The sequence below is a fragment of the Mesocricetus auratus genome, unplaced genomic scaffold (genome assembly GCF_017639785.1).
Source record: "Mesocricetus auratus isolate SY011 unplaced genomic scaffold, BCM_Maur_2.0 Super-Scaffold_100037, whole genome shotgun sequence".
Taxonomy (NCBI): Eukaryota; Metazoa; Chordata; class Mammalia; order Rodentia; family Cricetidae; genus Mesocricetus; species Mesocricetus auratus.
In genome coordinates this window covers 10,527,336-10,541,594 of record NW_024429215.1, presented here as the reverse complement: position 1 = coordinate 10,541,594, position 14,259 = coordinate 10,527,336, and the positions used below count along the sequence as shown (strand labels likewise).

Below are 14,259 nucleotides of genomic sequence, written 5' to 3'. Positions count from 1 at the left end.
TGTGGCACATAGTAGGCCTTCAGTATCGATAACATTGATGGGAGGAAGACAGGAAGGAGAGAAAAAGAAGGATTGGTGCTGGTTAGCCGCAGTGGCTTCCTGCGGTCTCCATTTGTTACACGGCGGGGAAAGCGGCCAGTAGAGGGCACTCGTGATCACTCTTCAATCCACAAACGGGAAGGAAATTGATTGGCAGCGACAGAGAAGCAAAGAATTTAGTGGCTGAAGATTCAGTTCCTTTCCTGTGGGAGAGGAGAGGGGGACAGCCTGGGGTCTAATCTCTGGTGTGTCGTGTCTCGCCTTCTGGGGGGGGGGGAGACAGAAGTCAAGGTTCCCACACTTGCAGACTCGAGAGCAAATCTCTTTCCTTCTGCCCAGGTCCTCCACCATCCTGACTCCAGCTGTCTGCTGTTTTCCTGGGCTTAGGATCCCACACAACCCCCATGGGCTACCCTTGTCACCCGCTGTCAACGGCCACCGGAGCCACTGAACTGACTGTCCTCAGCTGGGGTTGCTGACTAAGGCCTTGGGTACCGTGTCTCCAAATCCTGCCTTCACCAAACTGCAGGCTCCCAAGGCAGCTTCCCAGCTAGCACCCTGACGTTGGGGTTGTTAAAACCCTGTAGAGTGTCTCCCGGCTTCGTACATTGGAGACCTAATGCTCAGTGCCTCCTGCGGCGTTTGAAAAGGGGATTTTTAAATTTGTTTTGTTTAAACTGTCCCCATTTGTTTATTTGTGTCTGTGAAAATGCCAGGGTCCATAGGCGCCATGGCACATCTGTGAAAGACAGAGGACAATTTGAGGGAGTCAGTTCTCTGCTACAATGCGGGTTCCGGGGATTGAACTCAGGTAGACGGGCTTAGTGGCGAGCGCCTGTCTTGCTGGCCCATATTTATTCTCGAGGCAAGGTCTTGTCGTGTAGCACAGAGTGGCCTCGAGATCACAGCAATTCTCTTGCTTCAGACTTCCGAATGCTGGAATGACAAGCATGACCACCGTCACTGCCGTGTCTGCAATGCCAAAGCCCTCTCTCACTGGTGGATTCCAGACAAGCTCTGGTGCTGACCTGCGTCCCCAACCCTGGGGACAGCGTCTTTGAAACAAGCAAACACACACTAAGTATTTAGGTGTCTGTGTGCGCGTGCGCGTTGCTTCACGCATGGCGGAGACTATGTGGAGGTCAGAAGACAACTTACAAGAGTTAGTTTTCTCCTTCTACCATGAGGGTCCTGGGTCACTGAACTCCGGGTCATCAGACGTGGCAGCAAGTGCCTTTGCCTGCTGAGCCGTTTCGCCTGCCCTCAGGTAGAGCCATTATAGAATGATTTAGGTAAAACGGGGAGGGCTGGTCATTCATGCTTACTGCAATGTTATTTACAACAGTCAAATTACAAAACTAATTTAGACGCCCATCGACACATGAATGGCTAAAGAAAGTGCGATATACAGCTGTGTGTGGCTGCACCGCCCCCCCCCCCGGACAGTGAAGTATTATTCAGCCATAGAGCAGAATAAAATAATATCATCTGCAGGAAAATAGATGGAGCTCATCATGTTAAACAAATAAGCCCAGCTCAAAGACAAATATTATATGTTCTCTCTCAGACATGGAACTAAATCTAACCATATTGATGGTGGCAAGAGAACAGACAGGAAGCTAGAGAGAGAAAGAGATCCCCACGAGGGGGGGGGCGCGGGGGGATGAGAGGGACTGGGGACGGTGGCTGCGGCGGTCAGCCTACAATGACACATGTACGAAGATGTGAAGAAACCTATTCTGTTATTAATCCTATTCGTCTTCGAGATAAGATCTCACCTTGCAACCCATACTGTCCCAAATTACATAATCCAAAATGCCCTTGCACCCGTAATGACCTTCCTCGCTTCAGTCTCCTGGGTTCCGGGTTGCGGGCAAGAGCTACTGCGTGGAATCTGTTACTTTGTGCGCCAAGTTAAGCAAAGAACTACCCGAGGGCTGGAGGGATGGCTCAGTGGTTAAGGGTGCTTGCTGCTCTTCCAGAGGACACAAGGACAGTTCCCGGCATCCATTCCAGAGGTTCCCTACAGCCGGTTCGCAACTCCAGCTCCAGGGGATCTGGAACTTCCAATAAATGTGTCTTTTTTTTCCCCCCTAGGTTGGGAGACTGAGGCCCACATCTTAAAAATGTGTTGTTTGGAGATTGGAGAGATGGTCCCATTAGTAAAGCGTTTGCTTTGAGCTTGATCCCCAAGGGTAGGCTGGCCAGGGACTGTCTGTCAAGTCCCAAACCTTGAGATTATAGGTGTGCACTACCGATCCTGGTTTAAGGAAGTGCTGGGGGATGAAAAGTGTCCCTCTCCTATCCCTGCCCCATGATTTCATATGCTCTCTTTGTCATGGAAACACGGCGAGTGCGTTTCGTGTTGTTTGCCAGCACCTCATGGATGGGAGGGTCATCTTGCAGGAGCACGCGGTCTCTCAGAGGCCGCATCTCTAAAGAAAGCCAACTCTCCATCCCTTGGCCATCGTTTCCCCACAGCTTCTCAGCCGGGGACTTTGGTTTTTTACGTGTATTTATTTAGTGTGTGTATGGGGAGGCTGTGTGTTGAATATGTGGAGGTCAGAGGACAACTTGTAGGAATTGGTTCTCTCCTACCATTGGGTTGTGGGGGCTTGACTCAAATGCCCTCGCTGCTCAGCTGTCATCAGCCCAAATATTTTTACATTTGAATCCTTCCTTCCTTCCCTCCTTCCTTCCTCCCTCCCTCCCTCCCTCCCTCTCTCTCTCTTCCTCTCTCCCTCTCTCCCTCTCTTCTCTCACTCCCTCCCTCCTTCTCTCTCTCCCTCCCTCTCTCTCTCTCTCTCTCTCTCTCTCCCTCCCTCCCCCCCTCTCTCTTCTCTCACTCCCTCCCTTCCTTCTCATATCTCTTTTATTTTTGGAGGTGGTGTCTCTCCCTGAACGCGAAGCACATAGATTTGGGTAGGCTGGCCGGCCACTGGGCATCAGGCCAGTGAACCTGTCTCTGTGCCCTCGGTGCTAGAGTTAGAGGCAAGAGCCTCCATGCCAGGCTTTTAGGTGAGTTCTGGGGACCCAAACTGGGGTCTTCACACTTGTACAGCAGGTGCTGTACCCACTAAGTGAACCACATTTATCCCCACACTCCACCCCTGCTCCCAGCCCTGTTTCTTTGAATTCTAAATGCTCAGTGCAGCTCCTGGCTGTGAATGTTCCCAGAACTGAATCGGAGTCTGTCTAATGTATGAGCAGCCAAGAGACACTCTGTGTGTAGCCGTAGCCTCCGTCTTTGTTGATACAAGCTATAATAGACATTGGCAGTGGTGACTGTTTTCTGAATGCACACTGCCTTGGTTAAAAAAACCAGCTCTCTATATACGAGCTTTCTCTTTAAGGCATGGCTGCTATATAACATTTGTGGATGAAATCACTTCCCATCCTTGAGGCTTCTCGCTATCTGGTCAGCCTAGCTAAATTGACAGGCTTTGGCTTCAGTGAGAGACCCTGTGTCAAAAATAAAGTGAAGACAGTTGATGTTGATCTCTAGACACACACACACACACACACACACACACACACACACATCAAGAGAGAGACAGAGACAGAGAGACAAGAAAGAATAAAAGCAGTGCGAGGCATGAGATGGTTTAGTTAACAACAGTTTGACACATAGGGTTGATCACTGTCTACAAGGGAGGTGCATTTGGCTATTTGCTTTCTTTTCTTGTCTCTTCTTTTTCTTGGCTATTTTCTATACTCTGGTGTGTCCTCAAATTTCAATGGCAACGTCCTCCACCTCCCAGATGGAGAGCAAAGTTATATTTCTGAACTGTGAACACAACCACCTTGTTCTCCTGTTAAAAAAAATAATAAATAAATTTTAAAAGGGCCTCATTTGATGTGGACGGGTGTTCGGCCTGCATGTGTCTGGGTACCATGCGTGTGCCTGATGCTTGCAGAGGTTGGAAGAGGGTGTCAGGTCCCCTGGACTTAAGTTACAGGTAGCTGTGGGTGCTAGAAACTGGACCCAGTCCTCTGGAAGAACAGCCAATGCTCTTAACTACTGAGCCATCTCTCCAGCCCCCTTTAAAGATTTCGTGTGTGTGTGTGTGTGTGTGTGTGTGTGTGTGTGTGTGTGTGTGTTGTGGTGAATGTGTAGTGGTCAGAGGATTACTTTTGGTTAGTTTGAGGAGTTAATTCTCTCTTTCTACTCACTAGATAGGTCCTTGAGATATAGCTTGATGTCAAGTGCCTTTACTACTGAGCCATTTTGTCAGCCCTATTTTTAATATATTTTACTTTTGTGTGTTTATGTATTCTCTCTCTCTCTCTCTCTCTCTCTCTCTCTGAGTATGCATGTTCCATGGCATGCATGAAGAGACCAAAGGACAATTTTGTTTTGTCCTTAAAGGATTTATTTTTTCTTAATTAATTTATTTTTATGAGCATTGACATCTTTGCCTGCACATATGTCTGTGTCTGTGCAAGGGTGACAGATCATAGACACTTGTGAGCGGCCATGTGGGTGCTAGGAATTGAACCCAGGTCCTCTGGAAGAGCAGTTGGTGCTCCTAACCTCTGAGCCATCTCTGCAGCCCCCTGTTCTGCCTTTAACACACGTGTTTACTTGGGAATTTTGTACAACATGTTTTGATCATACCACCTTCTCCCCCAACTTCTCCAGATCAGCCTTCCTTCCTTAACCACCCAACTTTGTGTCCTTAAAAAAAAAAAAAAGTCCATTTTGTGCATATTTGTACCAAATACTTTTGGAGATGGAATGGGGGCATGGAGTCCCACCCCTAGTTGGAGAGCTATTGACAATTAATAGCCGTTGGGAGAGGGACTCGTTGAAAAGTGCAGCCCCGGTAGAGCGGCCACATCCCAGTGGAAGGACAGTTCGGGGGGTCAGTTCTCTCCGCCCACTGTGGTACCTAGGGACCAAACTCGGGTCACAGGCTTGCACAGCAAGTGTTTTTTTTTTTAATCCCAGAGCCATCTTGCTGGCTCCTCATTCCCTTATTGAAAAACCTCACTGTCTTCTAGAAAGAAAGTTGAAAGATGTAAATCTCGATAAATTCCCATCACACCCAGGGCTATGAATGCTTATCAGCTTCGTGCAAAGAAAATGAAATATTGATAAACTTGTGATTACATCTCGGGCTCCCGTGGCTGTAGACTTCCCTCCCGTGAGGAGCCGTGCTCACGGATATCTTCCTTTGGGGAAGTGTTTTTATTACATAGTAATTGTGGGTGATGACTGTGACATCTCAGAAGTCACCAGACGTACATTCTGAGCAGGCTGCCGAGAGGAGCCTTCACACGGCAATTCCCAAACCAGCATTTGATGGTTATGAGCATAGCCTATGTGTAATTGGTTTTTTTTCTTTCTTTCTTTCTTTCTTTTTTTTTTTTTTTTTTTTTTTGTACTCCGTCTCTGGGCATATCCCAAGAACTGTCAACATTGTGATTTCTCTGGAGACACAGACAACAAACGTGTTCCTCATCTCTTGAAACAAACAAGTTCTATAGCGCAAACCTTGAAGATCACGTTTCCCAGGGGCGGACATACCGAAATCATTTGTCACTGGATCAGTTTTCCCTACAGCTAATCCCCCCTCAACAGCTGCGTTGGCCGCTGTGGTATGTCAAACTGCTTTTGACCAGCCTGGGGCCTCTGCTGGCAGGCAGGCAGGCAATAGGGGACAGAGCTGACCGCCCTTGCTCAGCAGCAGCAGCAGCTGCAGACCTGTTGGCGACAGAAATGCTGTTGACCGTTCATCATGGTCATGGTTGAAGTTGGTCACCCGTGAAAGCGGCGGCTCCCACCTTCATGGAGCAAATCTGAGAAGCTGCTTTGGCGGGGGGGGGGCTAGGGGGAGGGAGAGGATTGCCTGACACAGCCCGGATGCCTGCCAGCTTCCCGCCCCCCATGCCGCAAATGATCCCACCCATCATGGTGGGTTTAGGACACAGGCATAGGTTTCCCTGAAGTCAGAGACAGAGACTAGTTGATGTGCCAGAGAGATTCCTGAGATTTCAGCTACAATTACAAGGTTTTTTTTCTCTTTTGATTTTCTTGTTGCTTTGTTTTTACCGAGACACAGCAAAAGTAAATCAACACAAAAATCCAAGTTCCACCAGATTCTGATATCAAGAAGGGCTCCTGGGTGGGGCCTTCGTTTTTTATTATTATGTTTAAGTTACTGCACAAAAGAATGGATTTCAGGATTTCATTACAGCACTTTAATACATATGTCATTGCACCTGGCTTCTGGTCACTCTCTGGTTACCCTCCCTGCCTGCCCCTGTTCTGCCAGGACTGTTTGCCCTTCTCTCTCTCTCTCTCTCTCTCTCTCTCTCTCTCTCTCTCTCTCTCTCTCTCTCTCTCTCTCTCTCTCACACACACACACACACACACACACACACACACACACACACACACACGGTATTGTGTAGGTGTTTTCTCCAAGGTTAAAAGCTTCCATGTTGGGGTGGGGGCGGTGATCACCTCAAGACACAGAATGATCTTGGGGGAAAGGAAAACGTTAACACTACCCTGCGGGAAGCAGGGGACTACAAGAAGTCACTGAAGATAACCAGACTCACTAGAGCCCTCCCTCCCCGAGCATGTGTGAGCGGCGAGGACTGCTGACAGACAGACACTCTCAGGCCAGCTGAGCTGCCTGGAGGAAGAAGAGACTAGCAGAACTACCTGGAAAGGACACTCTCCAACCCGAGGAGCTGCCCGCAGGCTGTGCAGCGTGCTCCAGGCTCCCAGCTTTAGTGAGCTGTCGGTAGCCTGGGGTGGGCTCTGGTGATGATGCAGCTGTCTCGGCATTTCTGCTCCTGTAATAACCTCTCACTCAGACTCCTGCGTGAAACCCCGGTAGAACTCACTGGTTCACCAAATGCGACTTGGGGGATATCCCTACTTTGGTCTCTCCCTGGTCCCCTACCTTGGGTGAGCAGACATCTGTCACATCTCCCGAGGAATAGTGTGACACAACACACATAAACACACATGTACATATACACACATACATATACACGCATGCAGAAGCCCACAAGCATACACATACATACATACACATGTAAACACATACACATATACACACACACATATATACACATAGATCCAAACACGAATAAAAACATGTACAGATACATAAATGTATGCAGATACATGTATAAATATACATGTAAACCCAGATTTACAATCATATATCTGCACGCATATATATACATGCATACATATATATGCATATACACGTTCACACATACACAGACACATATACAAATATATACATACATATATACACACATACACACATACAAAGACATATACAACATATGCAAACTCATACACATACACACACATGTGCACATATATAAACATAAGCACATACACACATATACACACATATACATCCATGCAGACACACGTGAGCTCACCTATATGCATACACATATACACACAAGCACATCGGCATATACATATATACAAGCACGCACACAAGTACATATAGAAACACATAGGCCCACGTGTGGATATATATTTAAATATATGACAGGTCCCTGTGGCCTACAAGAGCAACTCTCCCAGCTGCTCCTCCCCGATGGCCTTAGTCACCAGTCACTCTGTCACCAAGAGTGAGGGATTCTTCAGTCAGTCTTTCTTTCCCATGTTGGCAAGCGGTTCACCCAGCTGTTGGGGGGGTCTCCCTTCCTCTCCTCAGATATGTGAAGGGACGGCGCCTTCTCCCTGGGTCTTCTGCGGGCTGTGTGCCGTCATGTAACACAGAGCTGTGGATTTCAGAGTGAGAAGGGGAGTGTGAGTGTGTGCGAGTTAGGGCAGCGACTGTAGCGGTAGCCGGCCCTGTATCTGACGTACGCTAACGTCTCCCACGGCAGAAAGTTTGAGGAAGGTTCCGTGCCATCATCCTCAAACTTTGCATATGGAGGGTTCGACTCCAAAGTGGACTCTTTTCAGGGGGCAACTGAAATTTAAGGGGAGCACAGGGTGGGCCCATTGGGACTTTTCCCTCAAAGAGCAGGAAAAGTTACAGGTCAGTACTTTTTATATTTTTGGTTGTGAGCCTAGCCTTTAATGACTGAGCTATCTCTCCAACCCCATGTCAGTGCTTTTAAAAGGAGATGTATTTTGCTTTTAGTTTTGTGTGTGTGTGTGTGTGTGTGCGCTCGCACACGCGCGCGAGGTACCCTTAGAGTACAGAAGAGGTGTTTGAATCCCCTAATGAGGGTGCTGGGATTTGAACCCAGGTCCTCTGCAAGAGCAGCCAGTGCTCATAACCACTGAGCCGCCTCTCCAGCTGCTCTCCCCAACATCAATTCTTGGTTTCTTTTCTGCATACCCTTCCTTCCCTCATTCCTTGTCTTCCTCCCATCCTTCATCTCCTTCCACCATGTGAGAACAACTGCGAACCTGGAAGAAGGCCCTCACCAGGAACCAGCGGACTGCAGTCACCTCTAGCATTGACTCTCAGCCTCCAGAATGGTGAAAAAGAGAGAAAAGAAAAGAAAAGAAAAAAACAGTTTCTGTTGCTCAAGTCACCCACTCTGCTATTTTGCTATGGAACTCTGAGCTGATTAGCGAGGGGACCTGGACTCCTTCCCTGTCTCTTGTTGTGTTCTCTGCTAGGTGGCTTCTGGGCCCTGACTGGGAGCTGTTTGAGGTCAGAAGACACTGTCGGGTAGCTGGTGGAAGAGGAATGGGGACAAAGACGGTACCCCACCCCCCCACACGCACGCACACACACGCACACACACACTTTCCTTCCTCCAGACTGAGGTTCGTAAGCCGTCTTGCCTGGAATGCGAATGGTTTATCAATATGCGGTTCAAAATAATAACTCGGTTACTCAAGGAAACAGGAAGAGAGGCACATTCCATACGGGCTGCAGATAGAATAAAGAACTCTTATCTGGTGGATTTGGGGTGAAAGGCTCCTTCTGAGGGTACATGCCCCAAGGACATTGATGATAAATCCTTAAATGTTTGTTTCCTTCCCCCCGAAGTTCAAAGATGGTCCCTTTACACTGAAACAGCCCCATGTCGGGGAATGCCTGTGAAGTCTGCTCGGAGCGGGTGGCGGCCACAGATAGCAAGGCCAGAGAGATGATAAGCGTATCGATATTTCATACGCTCCTCAGACGGACGAGCCTTTGAAGCTCCGGGTGTGTTTGAGATCAAGCAAACATCTGACTTGCTTTTTCTTTCTCCTTTCCTTTCTTGTAAGATTTATATTTCGTTTGGTGGGGATGAGCAAGTATTATGCCCACACTGAAGGAGGGGAGGTCAGAGGCCAACTTTCAGGAGCCAGGAGTCTGTTCCCACTGTGCAAAGATAAGATCGCTCCTGCCGTTTGTGTGGCTTCCCTGTGCAGTGGACAGCGCCTTTGGGTGTCTCTCCCCATCTCTGTCTTCCATGCTGATGTAGGAATTCTGGGACTAGACAAACAAGCTACCACATTTAGCCTTTTCACGAGGGTGCTTGGAATTCAGTTGGGTTGTTAGTGTGCACGCAAGCGCTTTTAATTGCTGGGTCATTCTGTTGGTCCTCCCTCTTTTTCTGATTCTTTTAAATATTTTATTTTTAAGTGAGTGTGTGTGTGTGTGTGTGTGTGCGTGTGTGTGTGTGTGTGTGTTCACGAGGGCAGTGCCTGTGGAAGCTAAAGGAGTCAGATCCCCTGGAACTGGAGTTACAGGCAATTGTGAGCCTCCTGGTTGTAGATACTGGGTATTAAACCGGAGTCCTCTCCAAGGGCCATAGATTCTCAGACCTGCCGAGCCCATCTCTCCAGTCCTGCCCTTTTCTTTTAAATAGACTTTAAAATAAGAATTCCCTTCCTTCCTTCCTTTCTTCCTTCCTCCCTCCCTACTTCCCTCTCTCTCTCTCTCAAGATAACAAAGTCTCTTATCTTCCAGAGTGTTCTGGAACTCCCTGCCCCCTGTCTCTCCTACCCAAGTGCTCCTGTCCCACCGTGCCTAGTTCTCTGTGGTGCTGAGGGTGGGACCCAGGACTCGAGGTGACAGTATACAATGTGTGGGCTTGCAGCTAGACAGGCACTCTACCGACCGGTCCCCATTCCCAGTCCCAGCAATTCTTCTTATGCGTGTGCTTTTTGAAGATTTTATTTTATCTGCACGAGTGTTGAGCCTGTGTGTATATCTCTGCAGAGTGTGTGTACCTGGGGCCCGCAGAGGTTAGAAGAGGGCCCCGGGTCCCAGATGGTTGTGAGCCACCACGTGGGTACCGGGAACTGAACTTGGGTCCTCTGGAAAGGTTTCAAAAGTGTTTGAAACTTTCCAGCCTCAACAATTGGGGTTTTTCTTTTTTGGTGTGCTGTTTTACTGTTTTGGATCTGTTTAATCTAAAACTCTAAATGACATCAGTTTTGACGCTACACGTGCTCGTGGGAAGCCAGTGTGGTCCCCTGAGGAAGGCGAAAGTCAGAAGAGGTAAAATCAAAGCAGAGCATCAGGAGCCAGTGCCGGCTGGAACTTGATCTCCAAGAGGAGTGGAGACAACTGGCCAAGTCTGGGGACAAGGGTTAGGTGCCACACGAGAGGAACTTGTGAGGTAAAGGGGTGGCTGGGTGGGTAAAGGGGCTCATTCCCAAGACTTGAGTTCTGTACCTCAGACCCAACTCCTGCAGGTTGCCCTGTGACTTATACTCATGTGAGAACACACACACACACACACACTATAAAAATGTAATAAAGACTTCACTGGTATGTAGAGGTAGGCTGCACATTTCCTCCCACAAATCCCATACACTCACTCACAAGGCAAAGAATTCTCCAGTGATGAAAGGTCCACAATGCAAGACAAGAGAGACCCTGGACCAGATGGCATCACCTGCTGTAGATCCGATTGAAGCTCTCTTCTGTCGTAAAAGTAAAGAGAAGGGAAATTACGTTATTTGCAATAAAATGGGTGGGTTGGGGCTGGAGAGGCGGCTGGCTCAGCGGCTAAGATCACTGTTGCTCTTGCGAGGGGCCTTGGTTTGGCTCCCAGCACCCACGTGGTGGCTCGCAACTGTCTGTCACTCCAGTTCCAGGGGGTCCAGCACCCTCCTCTGACCGCTGGCACCAGGCATGCACGCGGTACCCAGGAATGCGATGCAGACAAAACATTAATGCGCATAAAATTAAAATAAATCAACCTCTCTTAAAAGGGGAGTAAATGGTTAGAATTGGAGGTTCATATGAAATCAAAATAAAGTAATCTTTCTCAAGAGGAAAGTAAATGGATAGAATTAGAGGTTGTCATATGGCTTAAAAAAATTAAGCCCGACTCACAAAGACAAGTATTGCATATTTTATCTCATATGTGGAACCCAGTAGATATGTATCACGCAGGCGTGCATGCTCTCTCTCTCTCTCTCTCTCACTCACTCATTCACACACACACACACACACACACACACACACACACACCAAGGTAGAAGGGGGACTATTAGCTTTTAAAAATTGTGTGTATCAATTCCTGCAACTGTGGGGCTGGAGAGATGGCTCAGAGGTTAAGAGCACTGGCTGCTTTTCCAGAGGTCCTGAGTTCAATTCCCAGCAACCACATGGTGCCTCATAACCATCTGTAATGAGATTTGATCCCCTCTTCTGGCCTGTAGTCATACAGAACACTGTATACATAATAAGTAAATCCTAAAACAAATTCCTGCAACTGAAGTTCAGGGATTCTAGTGGAAGAGGGGGGAAGGAAAGACCCTGTTCGAGAGGAGCAAGAAGTTTGTTGTGAGAGTTTGTCTCCTAGAAGTGTCAGAGAAGCTACACCCGAGAAATCTCACCAACGTGGCTACCTAAACAAGACCCCGGAAATGACGGCACCAATGGATATGCTAACAGGGAAGGTGAGTGGGCTTCCGGCCACTCCTGGTACCAGCTGACAAGGGAGGTCAATGCAATATGGAATATAATAGACTTATTTACCCGAGAAAGAACTTACACACAAGCTGGGGGGGGGGGGTCAGAAGCGTGGCAGGCTTCCAAAGAAACAGAGCAAGAGAATACTTTTCTTTTCCTTAAATAGCTCACCTGTGCTAATCTTCATATCCCTGCCCTTTTGGGCCTCAAATCCAGACAAAGCATGACGCCCAACGGGGTGGAGGTGGGGGGATGCTGAGAGCAGGGTAAACAGCCTTTCCCAAGGCAGGGCACCCCAGTTGTACATCCATAGCAAGTGGTCATCCCTGAGACAATATACGTACAGGTCACTTTGCATAGACTGAGCAGGTTGTATCTATGTATCTAGGAATACATATACCCATATATGTAAGAGCGATTAAAGAAAAAGAGGCCACGGATTTGAGAGAGAAAAGGGGGTGCTTCATGGGAGAGGTTGGAGGGAGGAAAGGGAAGATGAGAGATGAATTAGCTATATGATAAATTTTTTAAAAGTTAACAATGTTCTAAATAAACTGTGTATGCGTGTGTGCCGGGTGCATTTGTGCGCATGCCCATTCACAACGAGGAAGCCAGAGGATGTAGCTCACTCAGCCTGACCTTGAACTCACTGTGTAGCTGAGGGTGACCCTGAACTCTTGAAGCGCCCTGCTGTAAAGGAAGAGGAAGGAGACTAGACGGAAAAGGGAAAGGGAAAAGGGTCATGAGACGGTAGAGGGAGATCAATGTAGTCAAGGCACATGATGAGAATGTCATCGTAGAAGCCATTTATACAACGAGTTTGTACAAAGAATGCATTTGTGCAAGAAACGCGTTCTCATTTTCAAAAAAAATTAAAGAAAAATTAGGAAGCATCGTGGGGTTGTTGGAAGCATTTTAGTACCTAATAGGCTGAGGATGGGTACCCAGTGGGTAAAGTATTTGCCTTGCAAGGTGATGCATGTCTACAATCCCAGCACTCCCACCGTGACGTGGGAGACAGAGACTGGCGAATGCCTGGATCAGTGGTCGGCAAGCTTGTCCTGCTTGTGCGGTGCAAAGATATCCTCTCTCAGACAGGATGGACGGTGAAGACCGACACCTCGGTGTGTCCTCGGATCTCCACACGTGTGCCGCACTCATGGCACCAGCACTCACGCCCGTGAACGCTGACCCGCACACCAGCGTGCAGACACACGTACGCACCGCGCACATGCATCTCGCACGAGCACCTTCGCCTTGGCAAACCGAAACGAGACGGTTGGGAAATTGTTGGAGGCAGTCTGGTGCACATAGCATAGCGGGCGTGGGGGAGTACTGGCTAGAGACCGATGCTGTTATGGGAAAGTCTGGTATCCCAAATGCTGGGCAGCTGCTCACCCTCCCAGCAGTGCAATCAGCCTGCATTCTTGGAAACCTCTGGGCAGAGGTCGGGAAGGAGGTGAGAAGACAGACGGGAGTCGGATATGACAACTCCGGCCGTTGGGGCAGCATGGAGGACAACTGGAACATACAGCATCTGTAAATGTCCAGATGTGTGTGTGGCAGGGGGTGGCTGGAGGCAGGGATGACAGGCTTCAGATAAAAACAAGGGAAGAGAATTAGCTGGCGATTTTATCCTGTCCTTGAGGGGGTGATGAGTTCTCACGGGGAGGGGAAGCTAGGGATGTGGTTAAAGGAGGTTTGCAGTCGGCTGTTCAAGCCTCATCCATTGGCTGCGAGGACTAGGTTGCTGGTTATGACGACTTAGAGCAGTGCACATGAGTGACTAGGTCAGCCAAGCGTAGCTTTTGCTGTCCCCCGGCCCCAAGAAACCTCACTATTATATTTTCGTGTAATTTTGCCTTTTCTTTTCAAAAACCTTTCTCCAGGGGTAGGGCTGGAACCCAGGCACTCACGCAGGATAGGCAGGCAAGCGAGTCTAATGCCTGTGACACTTGCAGTTCTTGCGAAATATTTTTCCTGAAGGTTAAGCTGTGGTACTGAGGGCGAAGCCTGGATTCTTGTGCACGACAGACACGTGCTTTGCCTTGGAGCCACACCTCAGGCCCGGCCTTGCTTTTGTTCTGAGATAGGATCTTACGTAGATGCCCAGGCTGGCCTTGAATTTACTCTGTAGCCAAGTCTTTTTAATTTAATTTATTATTGCTGTTGTTATTTTTTGTTTCTCAAGACAGGGTTTCTCTGTGTAACTTTGGAGCCTGACCTGGAACTTGCTCTGTAGACCAGGCTGGCCTCGAACTCACAGAGATCCGTCTGCCTCTGCCTCCCGAGAGCTGGGATTACAGGCTGCACCACCAACGCCCAGCTTAATTTATTGTTATTGTTAGTGGTGGTG

General features: G+C 48.4%; 1 protein-coding gene across 5 annotated transcripts in view; it reads right to left on the bottom strand.

Annotated features, from left to right (window-relative positions):
- LOC101837563 (ubiquitin carboxyl-terminal hydrolase 29) overlaps window positions 1-14,259 on the bottom strand; it is a 204,056-nt gene that overhangs the window by 27,142 nt on the left and 162,655 nt on the right. Inside the window, exon 3 of one of the 5 annotated variants that reach the window (XM_040734000.1) lies at window positions 10,806-10,906. The exons of the other annotated variants lie outside the window; for them this stretch is intronic. The gene's annotated coding sequence lies outside the window, so the exon portion shown is untranslated. The remainder of the gene's footprint in view (window positions 1-10,805; window positions 10,907-14,259) is intronic. 5 annotated transcript variants of the gene reach the window in all.